The following is a 12,612-nucleotide window of genomic DNA, read 5'->3' as shown; positions in this document are numbered from 1 at the left end:
ATCTCCAAAAATGTTATGGCATCTTTCCAGTGATTCACCTTCCCACAATCATTCTCTTGCACTGCTTCACTTGACCTTGCCTCCCTACTCACATCCATATGCCCAGTGTGGAATGTATCTCACCATGATAAAACAATGGATGTGGCTCTTAATGAGACATGCTGCATTATCACAGGATGTCTATGCCCTACACCACTGAAGAAATTATACTGTTTAGCCAGTATTGCACCACCTGACATCCATCAGGAAGTAGCAGCCAATAATGAAAGGACAAAGGCAGTGACATCTCTGGCCCATCCCGTTTGGAAATCAGCCAGCACACCAATGCCTTAAATAAAAAACAGTTTCCTAACATCTACAGAGATATTCGCAGGAACACATCAGCAAGCAAGAGCCCAAAAGTGGCAGGCTAAAACCAGGAACCTCAATCCATGGCTGATATGAGATGAGAGACTACCCCTGGGCACACAGAAGACTGGGCAACTTGGAAGGCGCTGAACAGCCTGCATTCTGACACCACAAGGTGCAGAGCCAACCTTCAGAAATGGGGCTACAAAGTGGAGTCTATGATATGAGAGTGTGGAGAAGAGCAAACCACAGACCACTTACTACAATGCGGTCTGAGCCCTGCCACATGCATAATGGAGGACCTCCTTACAGTGACACCAGAGGCACTCGAAGTGGCCAGCTTCTGGTCAAAGGAAATTTAGTGTAATGCCAAGTTTAAATACATTATAATTGTACCTTCAATTCACTTCAAATAAATAAATAACTCATATCCATCCTGTGGGCTGTTTATTTTTTTTCCTCTGGTTACAGTTAAGTAATTGCAATTTAAAAGTTTTTTTAAAAATGGAGGACACTGCCATAATTGTAATTGTGACCTGCCATGACAGCACAATCCTGCAATTATGATAAAGCAAAATTTAAAATGAAATAAAAGCAATGTTGTGTATGTACACAATGATATCTGCTATGCCCAGATGCCAGAGGTGGGTGGAGTGACTTCACCTTATCTGAGATTCGAGAGGGAGTGTCAAGGAGAACCATGTCAATTTATGCCAAGAGACTACAAGTATATTTGAATTGCAGCAGTTTAGTTATTCTGGAATCATTAATGGGTTTTTATAATCAGTGACATGATGTGATCTAGTAACGACGGATATGCAGTGCAACAATGGGAGACTCACGATATCATGCCACTAGGGGAGTTCAAACACGGACAGTGCCATTGTGCAACAAACCTATCATATTCTAAAGACCTTAGTGTGACATGACCACCATCTGGAAATGAACTTTGTCACCTTAACAAAAAATAATTGCTGAAAATGTTTTAGTAGGTTGCATAATTTAGCACATTTTCAAGCAGGTGAAAAGGAGTTACTTCAAATCTAGAAAGCCCCCCACCCCCCACCCCCTCTGGAGAACTATTTCAAAAATCAAGCAAAGGCATTCCTCTTCAATTATATAATGTGACACAAAATGCCAGTCGTGTCAGGGCCATGTTCCAAAGTGGTTGCCTAATGTTGTGGCGAATGCTTGCTGTCTCATGCTTTATCTCTCGATTAGTGAGACACTTTGATAATATGATCAGGGAACAGTCCTCAATGTCCTTCAACCCCATAGCAATGTTAATATGGTTTTGTTTCAAACTGTCATACATTTCCCAATTTTTTCTTCATAACTGTCTGAACTTTAAAAACTAATGGAGCATCCGTCTCCACTGCAAAAGGACATGTTATTTGCCCTTCTGGGAAGCAACTTTGTGCATCCCACAGAGCAAATAAACACTCACATTCTTACAGAAGAATTCATGGTTCTGGAAACACAAGTGAAATAGCCTTTTGTTGCCTGTTCTCCCCCCCCCCCCCCCCTCCTGTTGCCCTTGACAAGTTGCCAACACAGTGTTTATTACAACAGAACAATACATTCTTAAAATGTCAATTGTTCTATGCTTTGTCAGGTTTCAGTAATCAGTTCTGTATTTATTTCAGAGCTGTATAGGAAAATTGACTTTTTGAACTGCATCTCTCAGAATGCAGTAACCCGCACTGTTGGTACCCAGCTGGCATGACTGAAAAAGTAATATGGGGACAGAGGATGTGTCTACACTGCAGAATTAATGCTGATCGACACCCATTTAATAGTCCTGGCTCAGTGCTAAGGAATCTTGAGAGTAGTGTTTTTACAGCCTTCTTGACCAAAGATTTCTGGCCCCAGGATTTTATAGCATTGAGCCAGGACAGTAAAAGTAGTGTGAAATTACATTCATTCTACAGTGTAGATGCACTCTTTATTTTCCCATAGTAAGGGGGATGGAGAAGAAATGTCAAAAAAGAAAATGAGGAATCTAAGTCAAGGACAACAACCATCCACTGAATTCTGTGCACAATTCAGTGACCGAGAGCATGTGAAAAGAACTGCTCGATCTGCTAGAAGTTTTGCTATGTTCCCAAGATAGCTGATGTTCCTGTACCTAGTTTTGCAACTCTGAAATACAAAGCCTTGGATATAACGATACAAGCAGTTATCAAGTTACGCACAAGATAGGTTCTGTAGCTTTATTCTTAAATTGAATGTGCATGTAAGTTGGAATAGGTATATTTTTAAGCAGGGGTCCTCAAACTAAGGCCCGGGGGCCGGATGCAGCCCTTCAAGGTCATTTACCCAGCCCTCGCTCAGGGTCAACCTAAGTCTGAAACGACTTGAAAGCCCATCACAACAACAACAGCAGCAACAACAACAACAACAACAACAACAATCCTATCTCATGAGCCAAAAGCAAGCCCAAACTTCTCATTGAGATACTAATAAGTTTACACTTGTTAAAATTGTTCTTCATTTTAATTATTGTATTGTTTTTAAGTGGTTTTTGCACTACAAATACGATATGTGCAGAGTGCATAGGAATTCATTCATGTTTTTTCAAATTATAATCCGGCCCTCCAACAGTTTGAGGGGCTCTGACCTGGCCCTCTGTTTATAAAGTTTGGGGACCCCTGTTTTTAAGGGTAACTCCAGAAACACACGCACACATACATGTGCATGTGTGTGTGTGCGTGTGTGATAGCATAGGGATGAGTTAACACTCCTGTGATGTTTGTTTTGCTGTCTGTGCCCCTGTTCTGGCCATTTCACCTCACTTTCTGTCTCTGTGATCACTGGATTTTGAAGAATTTGGCTTGTTGTGCAAACAAGGATTGGTGATAAAGCTTCAGTTGAGACAACCTTTCTCCATGATAACACTTCCAAAAATGAATTTCCCTTCTGAGGGGTAAATTTCTCTCACTTCCTGTCACCCCCATTCTTTACTACCAGGCATTTGTTAGTCGGATGTTTGAGACTCGGGAACTGACTGTAAATGACAATGCTTGAACTTGGCAGTAACAAGTGGAACAACAGGAGGGCACCACTTCATCAGTTCCTGGAAGGTGTCCATACTGTCCAGACTGCCCTTCAGAGCAATAGGAAGTTTGGAGTAGGTAAGTGATATGCAACTGGAAGTTCCTGGGCCAATGCTAGTTCCTGAACTTTTGGGTATTGATCCCTGACACATTTTCTTGAAAGGGAGAAACATCTGTAGAAAATTGGCACACTTTAGTTACAATACTTCACACAGTGGGAAGCAGCTGTTACCAGGCTTCTACATCAGATAGTACTTTATCACATAGTGGATCCCGTACTGATTCGCCAGCAAAGGGGGCGAAATGGCAGGCATTGTGATACTTCCCTCAGCATATGGGGGAAGCATTGCCTAAACAAGGCAGAAGTGTGCTGACTCTATTAGAGCTAGCACAACATGGCAGGCTCCCGTGTTTGAAGGAAGCGTCCAAGGACACTTCCACTCCAGTTGTCATGCGACATCATGTGATAACCAGAATGGGGCTCCATCCCCAAACAGGCTGGAAACATCCTAGGATGCTGAATTTGATAAGTGTGATGAGGTCATTGGTCTGAAAGGCTATCTGGTGTAGAAGAGTGCTTTGTGGAGATACTAGTGGATAAGACCTAAAGGAGAGGTCAGACAGGTTACTATTCAGACTATAACATCCAGATTCCCCTACCCAGTGTGGCCAGTCTGAGTGGGGGCATCTTGGAATTATAGTCCAAATGTTGAGTCATTTCATACCTTGGAAGAGAGCAACATATAGAGGAAAGAAGAGGATGCCCCATCTTTAAAAATTTTTTTTATTGCAATGGTATCTATCTAATACATAGAAATCAACTTACTTTATATACATCCATAAACCATTACATTTTAGCCCCCTTTACCCCCTCCCTCCCTCCGACTTTACAAAACATTTTTAAGTGCAGCCAGAGCAGAAGTCTGTCCATTTTCTCCTTTATCTGATCATTAGCTTTCCCTTCTTCAACCCATTTCATGCATATTAGCCAGTTCTCTTTGATTCTTTGTATTTTTATAATCCATGGGATATTTTATTGTATTATTTCCATAATACCTGATGGTACTTGTTCATAAATATATTCATTCCATCTGTCCGTTGTTCTTTTTTTATATATATTCTTCCATCCCAATGCTATTACAGCATGGGCAACTTTAACCATCACCATCAAAGTTTGTTGGTCTTCTTTCTTCAGTGTTTGTAGACCCAACATGAGGATGCCTCATCTTAAATGCAGATAATATTTCCTGAGCATGGCTATACCCTGAAAATTAAAGCAAGATCTAACTTAATTTCCCACTCTCAGCTCCATCTGTTTTGTTGAAGACAAATGCTCACCACCTGCATTGACATATCCAGCTAGCTGGTCTCGGTTACATCAGAAATCCTTCCCCTTCCCCCAGCAAATGACATGCACTTCATAAGCAGATAGACTGAGGATTTCTGTTGGCCTTGGTCAGTTGTTTGCTTTTGTGCCCTTATTTGATCTGGCTTCTAATGCTTTGCATGTTGGAGGTTAATAATTTTTCCTTTTGGTCCTAATTGCCTTTAGGAGTTTTGCTATCTTTCATCATCTTTCAACAGATACCAGATAGCAAAAAATATAGAGAAGTCTGTTCAGTCATCCTTCTTTTAATTTCTGACAAATAACAAATAGTCATTTTTACTAGCCAAGGTCTACTTGTTGTTATAATTATGGTTACTTCACCCTGTCCACAAACTCAAGTTGGCTTACAAATTAAAATGAATGCAACCTAGTTAAAGGCATTCATAAGATTACTACCCCCAGAAAAATCTGATACTCTTTTTATACAGAGTGACTGCAGCAAGGATTGTTTATTCTTACTTTTGGAAACAAAAGAAATTCCCACCCAAGATTTATGGACATGGCAAAGATGGACAAACTGAGTAGGTTTATATAATTGCTAGATCCTTCCAAATTTGAAGGAGAATGACAGCCCTTTGTTGACTATTTAAAACAGTGGTTCCCAACCTGTGGTCCGTGGACCTCCAATGGTCCCCAAGAACAAACATATGGTTCACGGCCTCACCATTACTACACCATTGCCTCGAAACCACGTGACAACAGTAGCGACTGATCTCGCGAAACCCTCTCATAGTGCCAAGACAACAGAGATGTCGGAAGGGGAGAGGCTGACTACCCATGAAAGATTACTACTATCACATCAGCTCTAGATTATGAAATATGTTTTTCTGAGGATGAGCAGATGGCGACAACTGGATGGCATATGTTCTGTATCAAAAACTAGAGCTGAAGTGGTCTATCCAATGGAATTTTCTGAATCAGCACCCCAAATAACCAAACCGAATCTAAAGTTGACCAAAAACCGATTCATAACCCTTTTGGTATTAATGTTGGGGAGTGGTCCCTCGTCAAAGCGTTCTATTTTTCATTTCTCAACTTATCTATCTGCTTTGTTTTAAAACACTGTACAGCCGCTTTTCTATACTTCTGTTTTAGATTAGAAAAAGTTATTTAATATCTTTCCTTTTTTAACATCCTAGAAATCTTTCGTAATAGATTGTGATGGAAGAAGATGAAAATGTAAAATTTTAACAATGTCCCAATTGTATATCCACTCTTGTACCCTTCTCCATTCCTCACATACATGCAATAAAAATTAAATGGAAAAAATTAGTAGACTACAATGTAACCCCAATACAGTATCCACATTTTCACTTACCCTTGTCCAATTTTTCTCCCTCTCTAGTCATTTCTAAGTCCTCAAGAGCAATTCTAAGTTACGTTTCCTTCAGAAGTGATTCCTTTCAATAGGGGTCACTGTGATCCATGGTTTTGCACTTCCATGGTAAGACCAAGAATGTATCCCATGTAGATAAGGAAGTTGTACAGCATTTTACCGCCGAATGTTTCCAATTATGCCATATTTATTTAAATTTGTTAGTATAATTATATTCTATCTAGAACTCAAGGCAGCTAACACATGAGAAACAGTTGCAAATAAAAGTTCATATTGCCCTCATCTAATGCAAACAATTAATTTGACAAAGGTGAAAAGTATAAGTTAAGTAACAATAAGATGAAAAGCTATTTAAAATCACGCCCATTTTTTAAAAAGTTGAATTTCAGTATGCTATTAATTCACAAAGACATGTGAAAATTAAAACAATCAAACAAAAGGGCCTTTGGGTTACTGTGAGTTTTCTGAGCTGTATGGCCATGTTCCAGAATCATTCTCTCCTGACATTTCGCTCACATCTATGGCAGAGGTTGTGAGGTCTGTTGGAAACGAGGCAAGTGGGTTTTATATATCTGTGGAATGTCCAGGGTGAGAGAAAGAACTCTGGTCTGCTTGAGGTAAGTGTAAGTGTTGCAATTGGCCACCTTGATTAGCATTTAATGGCCTTGCAGCTTCAAAGCCTGGCTAATTTCTACCTGGGGGATCCTTTGTTGGGAGGTATTAGCTGGCCCTGATTGAAAAAGGCTTTTGCCTGCTGCCACTGACAGAAGACCACCAAGAAGGGCGATAATACAGTCTTCTGGAAGGAACTTGCGGTGGTCACCAAAAAGGTCCTCTCCTATGTTCTCACCAGATGCACCAAAAAGGCTGCTTTTGACCATAATGTATAGCTTGGTTTACAGTTTAGTACACTGTCCTCAGAGAGGATACTAACAGGCAGTATAGAATTTCATCCAATGAATCAATGTAACATACATGCTCCAAGGAAACGGGAATGACTACTGTAACCTGAATAACCCATGCAAATGAAGCCAATACTGATAGCTATAACCCAAAGAACAGCATGACAAATTCCATGCATCCAGGAGGACATTGGCTTGCCTTTCCCAAGCAACAGCCCAGCTATGCCAAATGATAAACCACTCTTGGAACTAAGGCAAGGTTCAAAGGTAATTTCTGCTATGGCACTGTAGCTTTCCATCCAAGAAAAAATATAGAGGAAAGAGAGAAAGGAAGATATATATATACCTAAGCCCGGTGGCGCAGTGGGTTAAACCACTGAGCTGGTGAGCTTGTTGACTGAAAGGTTGCAGGTTTGAATCCAGGGAGCAGCGTGAGCTTCCACTGTCAGCTCCAGCTTCTACCAACCCAGCAGTTCAAAAACATGCAAATGTGAGTAGATCAATAGATACTGCTGCAGTGGGAAGGTAACGGAGCTCCATGCAGTCATTCTGGCCACATGACCTTGGAGGTTTCTACGGACAACGCCGGCTCTTCGGCTTAGAAATGGAGATGAGCACCAACCCTCAAAGTCGGGCATGACTAGACTTAATGTCAGGGGACAACCTTTAAATTTACTTTAAGCTATATTAACTATATAGGAGCCACAGAGATTAGAAAAGCCATTTTGGACTATATCTTTCAGAATTTCTGCTGCCAACCTAACCAGTCAATGAAATGCTGGTCAATGAAACTGTAATCCAAAAATATCTCTGAACAATTTTATTTGGCTTTACATCTAATTCCAAGGAAGGTGTTTTGATTCTAATCCAGTGTCCAGTTCTAATCCAGAGTCTGTTGTCGATAGTGCATTAGCATAGGGCAAGCAAATTGCAGTTTAATCCAGACAAGACACCACCATCTAGACTTTGAAGGCACTATCCAAAGTGCTCCATTCATTGCAATGTTTTTGATGTCATAGGATTGGATTCACCCCCAGTTTTTGTCCAAACTTTAAAGCCTCTAAGCAAGATGTTGAACCTTAACTCCCAAATTAGTCTACCAACCTGGATAGCTCCCTTAAAGTTTGGATTAAAATCCAGAGCAGGTATGCTATTACACCAACATCCGAGCCACCTGCCACTGAAAGATGGGAAAATGAGAATCAGGTGGTGATTAGGTCACTTGCACCAGAAGTGTTCTCCAAAGGGAATGAACAAAAAATGACAGCATTCAGTATAAATATTTCAGTGTAAACATCCCAGCATAGCTCCATGAGTGTCTCCATAGGACTCAGCAGTGCCCTGGGAGCAGTGAGCAAAAGGCCATGAGGGCACTTGCTGGAAGGTCCACACAGTGCCCAAGGCAGGGGCTCTGCCAGATTGCTGCAGCCTCTTTGAACTCCCTTTAAATGTTGCCCATAGCTTAATATTATGACTTTATCTGCCCAAGAAAGAATTTTGCTTTTTAAAAACTCACATTAATTGCTAGCGACTTGCCATAAACTGAGACCTAGGCTGACAAACTACTCTCTAAGTGGTTTATGGCATGTCATTTAAAGCACAGGAATCCGCCTCAGTGGAGGGTACATTGTGTTCAAGGGACATGGTTATGCATCGGTCTCTTGAATCGTGAGCTGGAGGTCTTTAGGCATTTATTTATTTATTTGCGATATTTCTATCCCGCCTTTTCAAGCTCGAAAGTGATGGCTTACAAATTGGCAAGGCGGCTTACAAATTGGCAATTCAATGCCATAACAATCCACAATATACAATTAAAACATTTAAAATAGGATTATAAAATCAATATAAAATCAATATAATACAAAAACCATTAAAACATATAATAACCAATGTCTTCCTGTTAATCTCACTTTGCAGTAGCATCGTCTAAGTCGTTCCATGTTTCAGACTTACATAATTCCATGTTTGTCTATTGCACTGCATTTCCAAAGGCTTGTTCAAAGAGCCAGGTTTTTACTTGTTTTGGAAGGTCAGGAGGGAGGTGGCTGATCCAATATACCTAGGGAGGGAGTTCCATAGCCGAGGGGCCACCACTGAGAAGGCCCTGTGCCTCGTCCATGCAAGAAGCGCTTGCGAAGAAGGTGGGATCAAGAGCAGGGCCTCCCCAGACCATCTTTTTTCTTTAATCACCAACTAGCCTTCCTTGAAAGCCAGTGCAAGAAAGTAAAGGAAGGCAGCCACCTCTGGAGTGATGAATCCATTTAGAACTCTAGTCTGAACTTTAAAAAAAAACTATCAAAGGACCTCAATCTACTTTAAGGATATGGCTCAGTACCTCACATAGCTCCTTTAAAGTTTGGACTAAAACCCAGAGTGGATTATTTATTTATTTATTATATTTATATCCTGCCTCAAGGTGGCTTACAGCATAGGCACTAATTCAATGCCTTAAAAACAATATACAAGTGGGCCCTGTTCAATGGTCCCTGTTCAAGTGGTCCTTGGTTAAGTGGGCCCTGATCAAGTGGAACCTGATCAAGTGGGCCCTGATAAAAGTGGGCCCTGGTCAAAGCGGGCCCTGGTCAAGTAGGCCCTGGTCAAAGTGGTCCCTATACAAGTGGTCCTTGGTTAAGTGGGCCCTGATCAAGTGGAACCTGATCAAGTGGGCCCTGATAAAAGTGGGCCCTGGTCAAAGCGGGTCCTGGTCAAAAAAAGGTGGAGAACCACTGTTCTAAAGGATGTGTCCATCCCAAGTATTGTCAAAATATAGGGTTCTCTGTCATCCATGGTATTAGGTAACCATGGGGGATCTTGGAATGTATCCCCTATAGATATGGCAATCATGATGTATTGTCACACTATATCCCTCTTTTGACAAAGAGATTGAGACAACTACCAATATGCATGGGAATCTGAAGTCATTGAATAATGGGGAAAGCACACACCAATGTGCTTTCAAGCGTCGTTCAGTGGAAATCACTTCAAAGTCATAAAATGATACTTGCAGATAAATAGGGTTACAAATGCTATGTTTTTTGAGAAGACTCCTCCTTGGACAAGGGCACTCTTTGCAGAAAGGATGCCTGCGCTGCCATCTATTGGGCCATAAGTGCAAGTAGCAGAAAGCAAAGTCCAAAATAAGTCAGGTTAAACCCTATGGGTGTTGTAAAAAAATTAATGTTGTTGGAGCAGGAGCCTATAGCTGCAATCTTATTGTCAGCTGATCAATGTTCCATTTCTTTAATAAATAACAATAATAAAACTTTATTTGTATCCATCCACCATCTCCCCGAAGGGACTCGGAGAAGCTCTTTCCTCAATTTATTTCCTTACCCCACTCTGAATCTGTTTAGTGTTCACTTAAGAGTTCATCTACACTTTACAATTAATGCAGTTCGGCTGCCATGGCTCAATGTGGTGGAATCATGGGAGTCATAATGGCAGAGAAGTTTGACGTTCTTGGCTAAAGAGTTCTGGTGCTTCACCAAACTACAACTCCCAGATTCTATAGCATTGAGCCATGGTAGTCAAAGTGGTGTGCTATTACACCATTTCCATGCACTTGTAGATAATCCCAGGACTCACCTTGAGGTGGATATATTTGGCTGGCACCCCAGATTGCCTCCTAGTCAGTGGAGTATTTCAGCAGTCTCATGGTAGAGATGGCTATACCCACAGACCATTCTAAAGTTTCCTTTCTTTTCCTTTAACCTAATATGACAATGTAGGGTCCACCCCACCTCTGGTGACATATTTCTTTCACTCCTCCAAAACAGAGTGTGATCAAAATGTTGTTGTTTTTTTTATGTCAGAAGCGACTTGAGAAACTGCAAGTTGCGTCTGGTGTGAGAAAATTGGTCATCTGCAAGGACGTTGCACCAGGGATTCACCGATGTTTTACCATCCTATGGGAGGCTTCTCTCATGTCCCCCCTTGAGAAGCTGGAGCTGACAGATAGGGGCTCATCTGACTCCCTGGATTTGAATTGCCGACCGTTTGGTCAGCTGTTCTGCCAGCACAAGGGTTTAACCCACTGCGCCACTGGGGGCGCCTATCAAAATGGTATCTATTTGTCATATTTCCACCATAGTTTATGATTCCTGGGGAACCTTTCCTTTTAATTCCATCCTGATGCACCAGCATTTTTCAACCTATAATATCACGACATTAGCAATGAGCATTTGAGTAGCAAATCATTGTTGGAACAGCTAAGAACCTTGTGGCTTGAATAAAGAAAGCACAGATATTCATGCACACATTGTGGAGATTAGCAACAAGGTGGGTGTTCGTGGCTAAGGAGCATCACAGAAGGAGAGGGATTGACTAGAAGAGATAAAGAAGGCCTCCATAGAATAGAATCATAGAGTTGGAAGAGACCTCATAGGCTATCCACTCTAACCACTGCCAAGAAGCAGGAAAATCACATTCAAAGCACACCTGACAGACGGCCATCCAGACTCTTCTTAAAAGCCTCCAAAGAAGGAGCCTCCACCACACCTTCATTCCAACTCTATGGTTCTGTGATGTTATGACTGCAAGGGCCAGCTGAGTCACAGGACATTCATGATCTGATATGCCAACATTGATATTTTTAGCTAAAAGTAGCCATATTTGTATCCCCATATTTAGATTTCCATATTTCGATCTTTGTAACGATATAGTGGGAGCAGAATTAACCTTTAGCTCTACGCCTCTTCACTGGCCTAAACCACATACTCCAAGTTGCAATTTTGTCTCTGTGGTAAATATATACTATTACAATCAGCCTTCCACATTCTTTAGGGTCACAGGATCCTGACAAAATGAAAAACCACAAGTACAATTTTTAATATTTTTTAAAGTAATCTCTAGTTCAATGTGTTGTTGAAGGCTTTCATGGCCAGAATCACTGGACTGCTGTGAGTTTTCCAGGCTGTATGGACATGTTCCAGAAGTATTCTCTCCTGATGTTTCGCCCACATTTTGTGGGCAAAACATCAGGATAGAAAGCTTTTGGAACATGGCCATACAGCCTGGAAAACTCACAGCAATCCAGTCACTTGTTCGTCCAGCATGGATCTATGGTCAATTTCCAGCTGAAATTGACCACAGATTGAAATTGACCATAGAGAGAACATTATAATAACATCTACAAGTAATCAACTCAGCAAAAATCAAACCTGGGTCGACGATACCTCTAAATTTTCTCTAGTGGTGAAATAGCATTAAAGCTTGAAAAAAATATTTTTAGACTACAATTCCAAGTACCCCTAACTAGGCAACTTGGTGGATTCTGGAAGTTGTAGTCCAAAAATTAATTCCTCCCAAACTGTGATTAGCAGCATCTTGCTGAAGAGTAGATTTGCACATGGGAAGTAACTCTGTTCTTGCAGTGCCGCTACCTTGCTCCCGTGCTACTCCATGGTAGTTTTCAATTATAACTTGAAATGGCCAACATCGGAAGGCACACCTCCAGCATCCTATCTCTCTCGACTCTTAACTAAGCTAATGGATAAACACTCCCAAGCTCTCAGTAGGATTTCAAAAGATCATTAGCTACATTGGAACCAGAATGGAAGACACCCCACATGAAAAGACAAACAA

Source organism: Anolis sagrei, chromosome 1, assembly GCF_037176765.1.
Source record: "Anolis sagrei isolate rAnoSag1 chromosome 1, rAnoSag1.mat, whole genome shotgun sequence".
In the NCBI taxonomy this organism is placed as follows: domain Eukaryota; kingdom Metazoa; phylum Chordata; class Lepidosauria; order Squamata; family Dactyloidae; genus Anolis; species Anolis sagrei.
Note: the sequence above shows the minus strand (reverse complement) of the source record.